At 42.6% G+C, this 13,517-nt stretch overlaps 1 non-coding gene across 1 annotated transcript; it reads left to right on the forward strand.

Annotated features, from left to right (window-relative positions):
- Positions 1-72, forward strand: Trnah-gug (transfer RNA histidin (anticodon GUG)). Its single transcript has one exon. It is a non-coding gene; the product is annotated as a tRNA-His (tRNA).
- Positions 73-13,517: the final 13,445 nt, after the last annotated feature.

Consider the following 13,517-nt stretch of genomic DNA (forward strand, 5'->3'; position numbering starts at 1 on the left):
GCCGTGATAGTCTAGTGGTTAGGACATTGCGTTGTGGCCGCAAGAACCCAGGTTCGAATCCTGGTCACGGCAAGAGGCTAATATTTTTATGTATACATAAATATTACTTTATTCACTGAAGTAAATGTGGCTATTTGTAATCTTCAGATAACAACATTAGCAGTGCAGGAGCTTACATTTTCAGCAGTTTTTTCCTTTTTTTTGACAAGTATGGGCTTCCATCTGCCGTTCTCATTACGTAATTACGCAAGGCTTTCAAATTTTGCTCAGGCGAAACTAACTGGTCGGAGGGAATTACTCAACTAACGCCGTCTTATAGTTGAAAAAGAAGGAACAGGATAAGTGCAGTTTGTTTGCAGTATAGCGTTCTTCAGCCGGCGCATAACCTCTTAATAGACATACAAGGTGACCATGTGGGGCATGTATCCTTCCCCTGACTACAAAAATTTATTTCTAAGGAATTATAATATATACAACCATGTGGTTTGTTGCAAATGATAGCTAACATCATACAGTTTGTTATGGATACACTTCTATTTGTCTATGCTGTTTTTTGAAAATTTTAGCTCAACTTATAAAGTTTTTATGGATACATGTCTACATGTGCTCTGACAGTAATTGATTTCTTTTCTCACTTCCTCTTGTTACAGGAATGCTGTCTCCCAATGGTCTCTATGCAGGAGAAAGCGCAATGTGTCTTGTGGTTTCGTGAATACGGTCGCCTGTTAACAGTTCAGCGACATTTCCGAACTGCCAATGGTCGAGTCGCGCCAGGTGTGAAGTACATAAAAGGATGTTACGAAAAGTTTGATTCGAGGCAACATTTTTCATAGTTTAATTACAAGTGGCAGTTGTGGATTCAACAACTTGCTAAGAACCGTCTACGCCATACTATGCAGAAAGAAAAAATTTCTGAATACCCATTTGTTTGAAAAATTTATGTGAGAAGATTGCTTCTACGCAATGGGAGGTGATTGTAACAAAACTTTTTAGGAGTTTATTCTTACAAAACTGACACTGCAAAACAAATTAAGAAATGTAGGTGATTGGTAGATGATCTTTTAGTCACAAAATCTTAACAATAATTTAATTACTGGATTTTGTGGAACAGTCTGAAACATGTGTCTACACACAAAGCGCAATTGCAATCTCAGCAAATTTTTCTTGTTCTTTTTTATCTTTTCTTGTTCTGAACGCATGACAACGTTTGTATTTCAGTTTTCTTTGGTAGGTGTTCAGCCACATTTGATAGTCTGAGTTCACCAGGAACGCCAAAGCTGTCTACTGTATTTTATTGAAATGGATACTTGTGGATGACTACGTCATTCCCTTAATGAACGATGAGAATCTTTCTGAGTGTAAACGTAAAGTTAGCTGCTCTCCCCACGTCCTGTGGCTGGCGCGTCCGTTATAAATACACTCCTGGAAATGGAAAAAAGAACACATTGACACCGGTGTGTCAGACCCACCATACTTGCTCCGGACACTGCGAGAGGGCTGTACAAGCAATGATCACACGCACGGCACAGCGGACACACCAGGAACCGCGGTGTTGGCCGTCGAATGGCGCTAGCTGCGCAGCATTTGTGCACCGCCGCCGTCAGTCTCAGCCAGTTTGCCGTGGCATACGGAGCTCCATCGCAGTCTTTAACACTGGTAGCATGGCGCGACAGCGTGGACGTGAACCGTATGTGCAGTTTACGGACTTTGAGTGAGGGCGTATAGTGGGCATGCGGGAGGCCGGGTGGACGTACCGCCGAATTGCTCAACACGTGGGGCGTGAGGTCTCCACAGTACATCGATGTTGTCGCCAGTGGTCGGCGGAAGGTGCACGTGCCCGTCGACCTGGGACCGGACCGCAGCGACGCACGGATGCACGCCAAGACCGTAGGATCCTACGCAGTGCCGTAGGGGACCGCACCGCCACTTCCAAGCAAATTAGGGACACTGTTGCTCCTGGGGTATCGGCGAGGACCATTCGCAACCGTCTCCATGAAGCTGGGCTACGGTCCCGCACACCGTTAGGCCGTCTTCCGCTCACGCCCCAACATCGTGCAGCCCGCCTCCAGTGGTGTCGCGACAGGCGTGAATGGAGGGACGAATGGAGACGTGTCGTCTTCAGCGATGAGAGTCGCTTCTGCCTTGGTGCCAATGATGGTCGTATGCGTGTTTGGCGCCGTGCAGGTGAGCGCCACAATCAGGACTGCATACGACCGAGCCACACAGGGCCAACACCCGGCATCATGGTGTGGGGAGCGATCTCCTACACTGGCCGTACACCACTGGTGATCGTCGAGGGGACACTGAATAGTGCACGGTACATCCAAACCGTCATCGAACCCATCGTTCTACCATTCCTAGACCGGCAAGGGAACTTGCTGTTCCAACAGGACAATGCACGTCCGCATGTATCCCGTGCCACCCAACGTGCTCTAGAAGGTGTAAGTCAACTATCCTGGCCAGCAAGATCTCCGGATCTGTCCCCCATTGAGCATGTTTGGGACTGGATGAAGCGTCGTCTCACGCGGTCTGCACGTCCAGCACGAACGCTGGTCCAACTGAGGCGCCAGGTGGAAATGGCATGGCAAGCCGTTCCACAGGACTACATCCAGCATCTCTACGATCGTCTCCATGGGAGAATAGCAGCCTGCATTGCTGCGAAAGGTTGATATACACTGTACTAGTGCCGACATTGTGCATGCTCTGTTGCCTGTGTCTATGTGCCTGTGGTTCTGTCAGTGTGATCATGTGATGTATCTGACCCCAGGAATGTGTCAATAAAGTTTCCCCTTCCTGGGACAATGAATTCACGGTGTTCTTATTTCAATTTCCAGGAGTGTACATTCTCCGTCTCAGTATCAACTATTAGTAAAAAACAAAAAATTCGGTGCTGCCTTTTTGTAGATCGCCCTCCAATTACATACCGTTCCGCTCCTCATCAGAGTTCTACTCCAACTATTGCACTATTGTATAAACTTTTGGCATTTGGTCAAGCTTTGCTGCACATACCACCACCTCTTCCTTTTCTGGAAACAAACATTACGTCTTTAGAAGGTGTTGCTTGAAACAGAAGTGTTACTGTCCGTGTGTCTTGACTCTTTATCGCAGCGACTGAATCTCGTATCTGCGCCTTGAACTCGCCTGCGAAAATTTGTCGTTTTTTTTTCATCATTCCAGAAGACTTTTTATGTTGACTCAGATAGTACCTACAAAGGATATATTCCATTATCAAGAAGCGTTTTCATTATAGTGTACGAAGTGAAATACACTACTGGCCATTAAAATTGCTACACCACGAAGATGACGTGCTACAGACGCGAAATTTAACCGACAGGAAGAAGATGCTGTGATATGTAATTCATTAGCTTTTCAGAGCATTCACACAAGGTTGGCGCCGGTGACGACACCTACAAAGTGCTGATATTAGGAAAGTTTCCAACCGATTTCTCATACACAAACAGCAAATACCCATTTGTTTGAAAAATTTATGCGAGAAGATGGCTTCTACGCAATGGGAGGTGATTGTAACAAAACTTTTTAGGAGTTTATTCTTACAAAACTGACACTGCAAAACAAATTAAGAAATGTAAGTAATTGGTAGATGATCTTTTAGTCACAAAATCTTAACAATAATTTAATTACTGGATTTTGTGGAACAGTCTGAAACATGTGTCTACACACAAAGCGCAATTGCAATCTCAGAAAATTTTTCTTGTTCTTTTTTATCTTTTCTTGTGCTGAACGCATGACAACGTTTGTATTTCAGTTTTCTTTGGTAGGTGTTCAGCCACATTTGATAGTCTGAGTTCACCAGGAACGCCAAAGCTGTCTACTGTATTTTATTGAAATGGATACTTGTGGATGACTACGTCATTCCCTTAATGTACGATGAGAATCTTTCTGAGTGTAAACGTAAAGTTAGCTGCTCTCCCCACGTCCTGTGGCTGGCGCGTCCGTTATAAATACATTCTCCGTCTCAGTATCAACTATTAGTAAAAAACAAAAAATTCGGTGCTGCCTTTTTGTAGATCGCCCTCCAATTACATACCGTTCCGCTCCTCATCAGAGTTCTACTCCAACTATTGCACTATTGTATAAACTTTTGGCACTTGGTCAAGCTTTGCTGCACATACCACCACCTCTTCCTTTTCTGGAAACAAACATTACGTCTTTAGAAGGTGTTGCTTGAAACAGAAGTGTTACTGTCCGAGTGTCTTGGCTCTTTATCGCAGCTACTGAATCACTTATCTGCGCCTTGAACTCGCCTGCAAAAATTTGTCGTTTTTTTCATCATTCCTGAAGACTTTTTATGTTGACTCAGATAGTACCTACAAAGGATATATTCCATTATCAAGAAGCGTTTTCATTAGAGTGTACGAAGTGAAGTACACTACTGGCCATTAAAATTGCTACACCACGAAGATGACGTGCTACAGACGCGAAATTTAACCGACAGGAAGAAGATGCTGTGATATGTAATTCATTAGCTTTTCAGAGCATTCACACAAGGTTGGCGCCGGTGACGACACCTACAAAGTGCTGATATTAGGAAAGTTTCCAACCGATTTCTCATACACAAACAGCAGTTGACCGACGTTGCCTGGTGAAACCTTGTTGTGATGCCTCGTGTGAGGAGGAGAAATGCGTACCATCACGTTTCCGACTTTGATAAAGGTCAGATTGTAGCCTATCGGATTGCGGTTTATCGTATCGCTACATTGCTTTTCGCGTTGGTCGAGATCCAATGACTTTAGCAGAATATGGAATCGGTGGGTTCAGGAGGGTAAGACGGAACGCAGTGCTGGATCCCAACGGCCTCGTATCACTAGCAGTTGAGATGACAGTCATCTTATCCGCATGGCTGTAACGGATCGTGCAGCCACGTCTCGATCTCTGAGTCAACAGATGGGGACGTTTGCAAGACAACAACCATCTGCACGAACAGTTCGACGACGTTTGCAGCAGCATGGACTATCGGCTCGGAGACCATGGCTGCGGTTACCCTTGACGCTGCATCACAGACAGGAGCGCCTGCGATGGTGTACTGAACGACGAACCTAGGTGCACGAATGGCAAACCGTCATTTTGCCAAATGTAATAGTTTTTCAAAGGTGAACACGATTCATTTACAATCCTTTCGACAAGAGAATATTAGCATTATTGTTTTCCCACTATCCACAACAGATCTGGAACTTCAGCATCAGCCAGACACCAGACCTTCTATTCGTTTGCTCTTTTTATGTAGTTCTTTTTTCTCGATCTTTCCTTGAAAGGTGCCACAGCTTCGTGAATGGATAGTATTACACGCATCTAAGAAATTAGCATTTAGGATGTCAGTTAGTGGCCTCACTTTTTATAACCTCTTTATATAAAGGCAATGTCCCAACCGACTGACTCTCTCAATGACTCATCATTGCCCAGCCCAAAACACTAAGGATATACACCTAAAATTGCACAGGGCGTCGCCCTTATAATGCAGACGTCATTTAAGACGGGATTTTCCGATAGTCCATACGTAAGGGGCTGAAACAGGGGATGAAAGGCTTTGTGAAAATAGGTCATTATTAAGGTAATCTTGAAGCTAGACCTACGAAAATTGGTATTTAGTTTCTTGATCACAAATTAAGAAATAAGTGTATCACAATTTTTGGAAATTAATCTAACTGGGCTGAAATAGTGGGTGCAAATTTTTTTCTTAAATAAATCTTTATTAAAAAACTACCAAGGTAATTTTAAAGCTACATCTTGACTTCACGGTTAGAAATAAAAAAATACATGCTTTTAATGTTTTTGAAATTCAACCCCTAAGTAGGGTGAAATAGGGGATGAAATATTTTAGGAAAATATTTGCTAATGAAAGCATTTTTAAAGCTAAATCTATGAATATTTGTATCTGGCTTCTCGGCTAGTAATAAAAGAAACAGTATTTCACTGTTTTTGGAAATTTAACCACTATGGGGGCGAAATAGGGGATTAAGGTTTATATGGAAATATTTCATTATGCAAGCATTTTTTAAGTTAAATCAATGAAAATTCATATTTGGCTTCCCTGTCACAAATTTAAAAAAATCGCATTTCACTGTTTCTGGAAATTCAACTCTTAAGGGGGTGAAATAGGGCCACACTGATTCACTGACTCATCATCGCTCAGCCCAACCGCCAAGAATAAAAACTTGAAAGTTGCAGAGGGTATTGATCTTCTACTGTAGGCGTCCTTTAAGAAGAGACTGTTCGAAGGGGATGAAAGGCTTTGAAAATATGTCGCCATTAAGGCAATTTTGAAGCTTTTGTTGTTGTGGTCTTCAGTCCAAAAACTGGTTTGATCCAGCTCTCCCTGCTACTCTATCCTGTGCAAGCTTCTTCATACCCGAGAAACTGCTTTCTTCTTCTCCCCAATTCTATTCAGTATATCCTCAATAGTTACATGATCTACTCATCTAATCTTCAGAATTCTTATGTAGCACCACATTTCGAAAGCTCCTCATCACTTCTTGTCTAAACTGTTTATCGTCCATGTTTCACTTCCATAAATGGCTACACTGTATATAAATACTTTCAGAAAGGACTTCCTGACAGTTAGATCTGTACTCGACGTTAGCAAATTTCTCTTCTTCCGAAAAGTTTTTCTTGTCATTGCCAGTTCACATTTTATATCCTCCCTTCTTCGACCATCGTCAGCTATTTTGCTGCCCAAATAGAAAAACTCATTTACTACTTTAGGTGTCTCATTTCCTTATCTAATTCCCTCAGCAACATCATCCTCGTTTTGCTTTTATTGATGATCATCTTGTATCCTCTTTTCAAGGCACTGTCCATTCGGTTCAACCGCTGTTCCAAGTCCCCTGGTGTGTCTGACAGAACTGCAATGTCATCAGCAAATCTCAAAGTTTTTATTTCTTGTCCATAGATTTTAATTCCTATTCCAAATTTTTCTTTTGTTTCCTACCTATACTGCTTGCTGATTATACAGATTGGATAACATCGGGGATAGGCTACAATCCTGTCTCATTCCTTTCTCAATCACTGCTTCCCTTTCTTGCCTTTCGACTCCATCTGTTTTCTGTACAAATTGTAGATAGCCTTTTGTTCCCTGCATTTTACTCCTGCTACCTTAGAATTTGAAAGACAGTACTCCGGTCAACACTGTCAAAAGCTTTCTCTAAGCCTACAAATGCTATAAACGTAGATTTCCTTTCCTTAACCTATCTTCTATGAGAAGCTGTAGGGTCAGTATTTTGAAGCTAGAACCATGAAAATTGGTATTTCGTTTCTCTTTAGAAAGGCAAAAATATGTGTTTCATCATTTCTGGAAATTCAGACACTAAAGGGGTAAAATACTCGGTGAACTTTTTAAAAAAATAAGTCATTATCAAAGACCTACTAAAGCCTTTTTATAGCTACACATATGAAAACTGACATTTCGGTTAGATATAAAAAATACTAGTTTCACGATTTTTGGATATTAGACACCAAAGGGGTGAAATAGAGGATGATAATTTTTAAGAAAATATTTCGTTTCAATAAAAAAATTTAAAACTAATTCTATGAAAATTGGATTTCACTTCACAGTTACATATCATACATGTGTTAGGGGAAGGAATTTTCTATGAAAATATCACCACAAGAACGCAAAAAGGCATGATTAGCAAAAACCTTGGACTCTAGCTACTAGAATCACATTTTTTGGTCAGAAGTACCTTCGGAAAAGACCATGCCTCTATGGTCTTAATTAGCGTGAAAAATTTAGAAGGTATTGCAAGAAGTGCACAACATAAAAATTCGATTAAAGAAGAGAAAAAAAAGAGTATCTGTGTGGACTACGCGGGCGAAGGAGCGGGAGTTAAGCTAATTTATCATATCCAAGAACACCGTTTCCCACAGCTTTTGCATTATCGTTGCGATGAATGTTTTCTAAATTTCTTTGACACTTTTTAGCGTCATCACTTTCGACACTAATTTAACATGCAAAAAATGTGAATGAAATGCAAAAAAGTGTCTGAAGTCCAGTAATTTCATAAATGTGACAATTTGTGGATGCCCTTAACGATGAGCAAACCAATAAATCCTTTGATTTCATTTTTGTGTCCACCCACTTCTTCGTTGCCACAGGAGTTTCAAGGCTAGATCGAAAATTTTGTTGCTCTTGAAAGGCATACAAGTTTGTTTGTTCAACAGTATTCCGAATGATCTTTTCATTGAAATTATCTAGAAAGTACTCGTATGAACGGTTCATTTTAGAGAATGCTTTCTTTGACAATGCTCAACTACCTGTAACAGAATATATGTCTAAACAGTGAGGCAGTGTTTCACCCCAATCAATTTCAGAGACCTCATCATTATCATTCGAGACTAGAATTCTTGTCGACTCTGTGGGAGAATCTGCAGAGACTGAACTTGTTCCACAGACTGTAATATTGTCTACTACTGAGCGCAATTTTTGTTGAAAAGAAGTAGAAGAAAGTGGATGGATGTTCAGCATATTATGTTCCTCATCTGTTGAAACATCAACGTCGTAAACTGCCTCATCCTCAGTAAGTGAGAAGAGATACTCTAGCACGTCTTCCTCTGTGGGAAAGTTATTCTGTAATGTGAAATACCTAATCTAAGTGAATAAGCCTAATAACACCTCAATAAACAGGCTTGTTGTCTGCACTAGAAGTGGGAAAGAGTGCTAGACGCATGGCCAACTTGGACAGTGTGAGTAAATATTTCCACATATTTGTAACTTATTTTTGATGTGTTAGGATGGACTAAAAATTTTCTTTCCTGCTTTAATATTAAGAACATTGCATTAAGTATCAAATAAGTATCTTAGAGTTAATTACAAATGCCTCTATAGGCAGATATACAAAAAGAAATTCTAATGTACAGGTGGCAATACCATCTAAACGTGGCAACGTTGAGTACCTTGATCCATGGAGAACGTTGAAGTATGTGGGAAGGAATCTTCCCATTGCCGATGAAAGGATTAGAATGTGGGAGTGTTGGTGACGAACGGAGAACATGTGGAAGGGTATCCATGAAAAACGTGATGCGTTAAGCTACCATTTGAAACAAATCGCATTGCTGTATCTAGTATAGGTCCTTAGAAATAAAATTCTATAATAAGGGACAGACTTCATGCTCAACGTGTGTTATAAGTGCATTAAAATCTCTTTTTAGTGGACCAGCTGATAATTATTTAACTCCATATTTACACACTCAGTCTTGGTCGTGCAAACTTCATTGTACCTCTCATATGCAAGGAGCTTTGTGCTTCAGTGAAGCCAAGGGCTACGGCAGCGGTAGTGTAGCCACCATCAGAATCAGAGCCACACCTAGTGGTTAGTCCTTGGCGGTAAGGCCAGACAAAGTATGTCTCGTAGTGACCCTCATTCTCCGATTCCCATTCTTCTTCCAGTCCAAGCTCAAACATTCGACAGAATTCCACATCCCGATAACGCAATTCTTCTAACAGAAGAAAATCACGATGTAAAATTTTCTTGGTTCTCCAAGTTAGGGGTTGGAGCTTCCGGCCTATACTCAGTCACCCCGAAAAGCTCACCCACTACAAAATTTCCCGTAGCAGCCTCGGAACGAGACGGATCATGTGGTAAGCAGAAAATGGTATGGGAAAATTACAATGCATATTGGTACAGCGTGAAAGCTGTCTATTTTGGCATGTTGGACGGCTTTTTTTTGTATTTTTACAGTGTTTGTCACCTTTCATCGCCTGATCATGGAACCATTACTCCATAGAATGAAGAGGAATTTTGTACACGATCTCTGGCGCCAAAGACTCGGGAACGCATCCCTGCGTCGAAGTATGGAAGCTCTTGACCAGCGTGGGTTTGTGCGTGGAAATGCCTGTGGGTCGAGACACTATCTGGTGGGAATGCATTTTTTCTTTTTTTTTACGCATTGACGCGTTAGGGAATGCTGAGGATGATGCAACAACTATTATTCATTTGTACAGTGTCACGTTTCAATCTATGGCGCGGATGCTTAAATAAAGGCAGAGCACATACCTGAAACATGCATCCCTTTTATCTCGTCAACGGTTCAAGATAACGAAATCACGATTTTGATAGATGATAGTAAACAGAGGGGCAGATAATTGTGTTACATGGGTAATCCTCGTGATTCTTGTACCAACCGAGATATAGAAGCAAATAGAAAACAGCCTTGGGTCGCGTATTTTTTCCTTTATTTTATGGCCAGTTTCGATCTACATGACCATAGTCAGATAAGTCTGTCACTTTGAAGTAGTATATAAAACATAAAAAAAACTTTCAGCCAAGACAGGCGTCGACAAAAAACGTAAATATTCAATAAAGCTGTGGTAAACAAACACAGTTGACCCTTGGTATAGGCTCACCGTGAGCATATTTGCCTCAGTATCTTCGTTGATACAATGGTTAATAGTATACAAAGTCAACAAAAATTTGGGTCCTCTGCCTAAAATCATTGCTTAACAAGAGTTCGTTTCGTTTAGATATCTTGCATTATTCACGAAATAAAAGGGGTATGTGTTTTAGGTGATTGGCCATATAGAAATGCCCGAGTTTCGCGGTGCTTTCTTTGGAAATTGTGAACGTTACGTATGTCAGTGAAATCAGCTTCATGTAATTATCTCAACAGGCGTCAACCAGCATAGGCGGCGCAACAGATACCAAGACTTGACGTAAGTGTATTTCAGAACAATATTCTCAGTTAGGTAGCATTTCGGCACTTTAGCAGACCGCTTGCAATGGGTCATCCAACGAACCATCACAAAAGTTGAGGAAGGGTGCAAAGGAATAGAAAAGGTTGATATGGAAAGTGTGGGGCTGATTGAAACAAAGAAGAAGGGAAATGGCACAGAAGAAAGACACGGCTGTATTCATGTCATCAGCTGGGTGCTTACAGTGCAGATAACAGGATGTGGATTCTTGATTGTAATTGGCAAAAAAACCTGAATGATATCAAATTATGGAGTCTAATTAGTGGGCGGGCCCGCCTGTTTCCAAGGTTGTTTCGACTACGCTGCAGAAGTTTCTCTGGGAAGCCCTTATACATCCTCCACACAGTCCTGACCTCTCCCCGTGTGGGTTACGTATACACCTTCTATCTACACTCACGCTCATAAATTAAGGATAGTGCTGAACATGGTGAAACGACGCACTGGTGGGCGGTTTGCGGGTTTAAATCACCTCGGTGCATGACCATGCTGTGCATCTGACCTGCGGTCGTCGCACGGTGGCGCCGGCAACAGTCTACATACGCAGAGATGTATTGGTGCATGTCAGAGTACGGTGCAGCGAGTAAGTGTGCAGACGTTTTCAGACGTGCTAATGGTGACTGTGTGTTCAAAATGGCTCAAAGAACACATATTGATGACGTTATGAGGGGTAGAACACTAGGGCGACTCGAGGCTGGTCAAACACATCAGGTCGTAGCACGGGCCCTCCGTGTGCCACAAAGTGTGATCTTACGATTATGACAACGATTCCAGCAGACAGAAAATGTGTCCAAGCGCTACAGTACGGGACGTCCACAGTGTACAACACCACAAGAAGACCGATATCTCACCATCCGTGCCCGCAGACGGCCACGGAGTACTGCATGTAGCCTTGCTTAGGACCTTACCGCAGCCACTGGAACAGTTGTCTGCAGACACACAGTCTACAGAAGACTGAACAGACATGGTTTATTCGCCTGGAGACCTGTAAGGTGCATTCCACTGACCCCTGGTCACAGGAGAACCTGTAAAGCCTGGTGTCAAGAACACAATACATGGTCATTGGAACTGTGGTCCCAGGTTATGTTCACAGAATAGTCCAGGTATAATCTGAACAGTGATTCTCGCCGGGTTTTCATCTGGTGTGAACCAGGAACCAGAAACCAAACCCTTAATGTCCTTGAAAGGGACCTGTATGGAGGTCGTGGTTTGATGGTGTGGGGTGGGATTATGATTGGTCCATGTCTTTGGCAGAGGAACTGTAACAGGTCAGGTGTATCGGGACGTCATTCTGAACCACTATGTCCGCCTTTTCAGGGGTGCAGTGGGTCCCATCTTCCTCCTGATGGACGATAACCCACGGCCCCACCGAGCTGCGTCCGCGGAGGAGTACCTTGAAACAGAAGATATCAGGCGAATGGAGTGGCCTGCCTGTTCTCCACACCTAAACCCCATCGAGCACGTCTGGGATGCTCTTGGTCAACATATCGCTGCACGTCTTCAAACCCTTACGACACTTCAAGAGATCCGACAGGCACTGGTGCAAGAATGGGAGGCTACACCCCAGCAGCTGCTAGGCCACCTGATCCAGGGTATGCCAACCCGTTGTGCGGCCTGTGTACGTGTGCATGGTGATCATATCCCATGTTGATGTCGGGGTACATGCGCAGGAAACTGTGTCTTTTGTAGCACATGTGTTTCGGGACGGTTTTCTCAACTTATGACCAATACCGTGGACTTACAGATCTGTGTCGTCTGCTTAGTCATTTTGCACTTCCTGTCGATCTCATTTTTGAGACGTCTGTATTCCTTTTTGCCTGCATCATTTACTGCATTTTTATATTTTCTCCTTTCGTCAATTAAGTTCAATATTTCTTCTGTTACCCAAGGAGTTCTACTAGCTCTCGTCTTTTTACCTACTTGATCCTCTGCTGCCTTCACTACTTCATCCCTCAGAGCTACCCATTCTTCTTCTACTGTACTTCTTTCCCCCATTCCTGTTAATTGTTCCCTTATGCTCTCCCTGAAATTCTGTACAACCTCTGGTTCTTTCAGTTTATCCAGGTTTTATCTCCTTAAATTCACACCTTTTTGCAGTTTTCCTCGGGAAAAATTACGGCCGTAGTTTCCCCTTGCTTTCAGCCGTTCGCGTTACCAGCACAGCAAGGCCGTTTTGGTTATTGTTACAAGGCCAGATCAGTCAATCATCCAGACTGTTGCCCCTGCAACTACTGAAAAGGCTGCTGCCCCTCTTCAGGAACCACACGTTTGTCTGGCCTCTCAACAGATACCCCTCCATTGTGGTTGCACCTACGGTACGGCCATCTGTATCGCTGAGGCACGCAAGTCTCCCCACGAACGGCAAGATCCACGGTTCATGGTTCAAACGATTGGATTTTAGTCTTGTAGACGAGAGCATTTCCACATCTAGAATTTCACTTGCCTGTATTTTTTCTTAATTCAGTTGTATATGTGCTCCTAATTCAGTAAATTTTGCCCTGCAGCTCAGATATTGTCAAACTATCTGTGTTCTGATTGCACACGATGGTCTCAGGAGCAGCAATATGTTGCTTATTTTTGTAATCGGCATCACTGAAATCCCACAAATACCTATGCAAAGTGTAGATATCCAAAAAGTGAACCTTATTCTCCGTTCCCCACTTCATATTTTAGTTTGTCTACACTCTGCGAACACACATAACCTCAAAACTCATGCAACTAGTGTCGCCTAAGTTGGGACACGCCGAAAGTGTTTAGTTTCACCGATGAGTTGTGCATGCGCAGTGGCCGGTAGTGCAGTTGCCAGCAACCTAGTGTC

The sequence above is a fragment of the Schistocerca cancellata genome, chromosome 2 (assembly GCF_023864275.1).
Source record: "Schistocerca cancellata isolate TAMUIC-IGC-003103 chromosome 2, iqSchCanc2.1, whole genome shotgun sequence".
In the NCBI taxonomy this organism is placed as follows: Eukaryota; Metazoa; Arthropoda; class Insecta; order Orthoptera; family Acrididae; genus Schistocerca; species Schistocerca cancellata.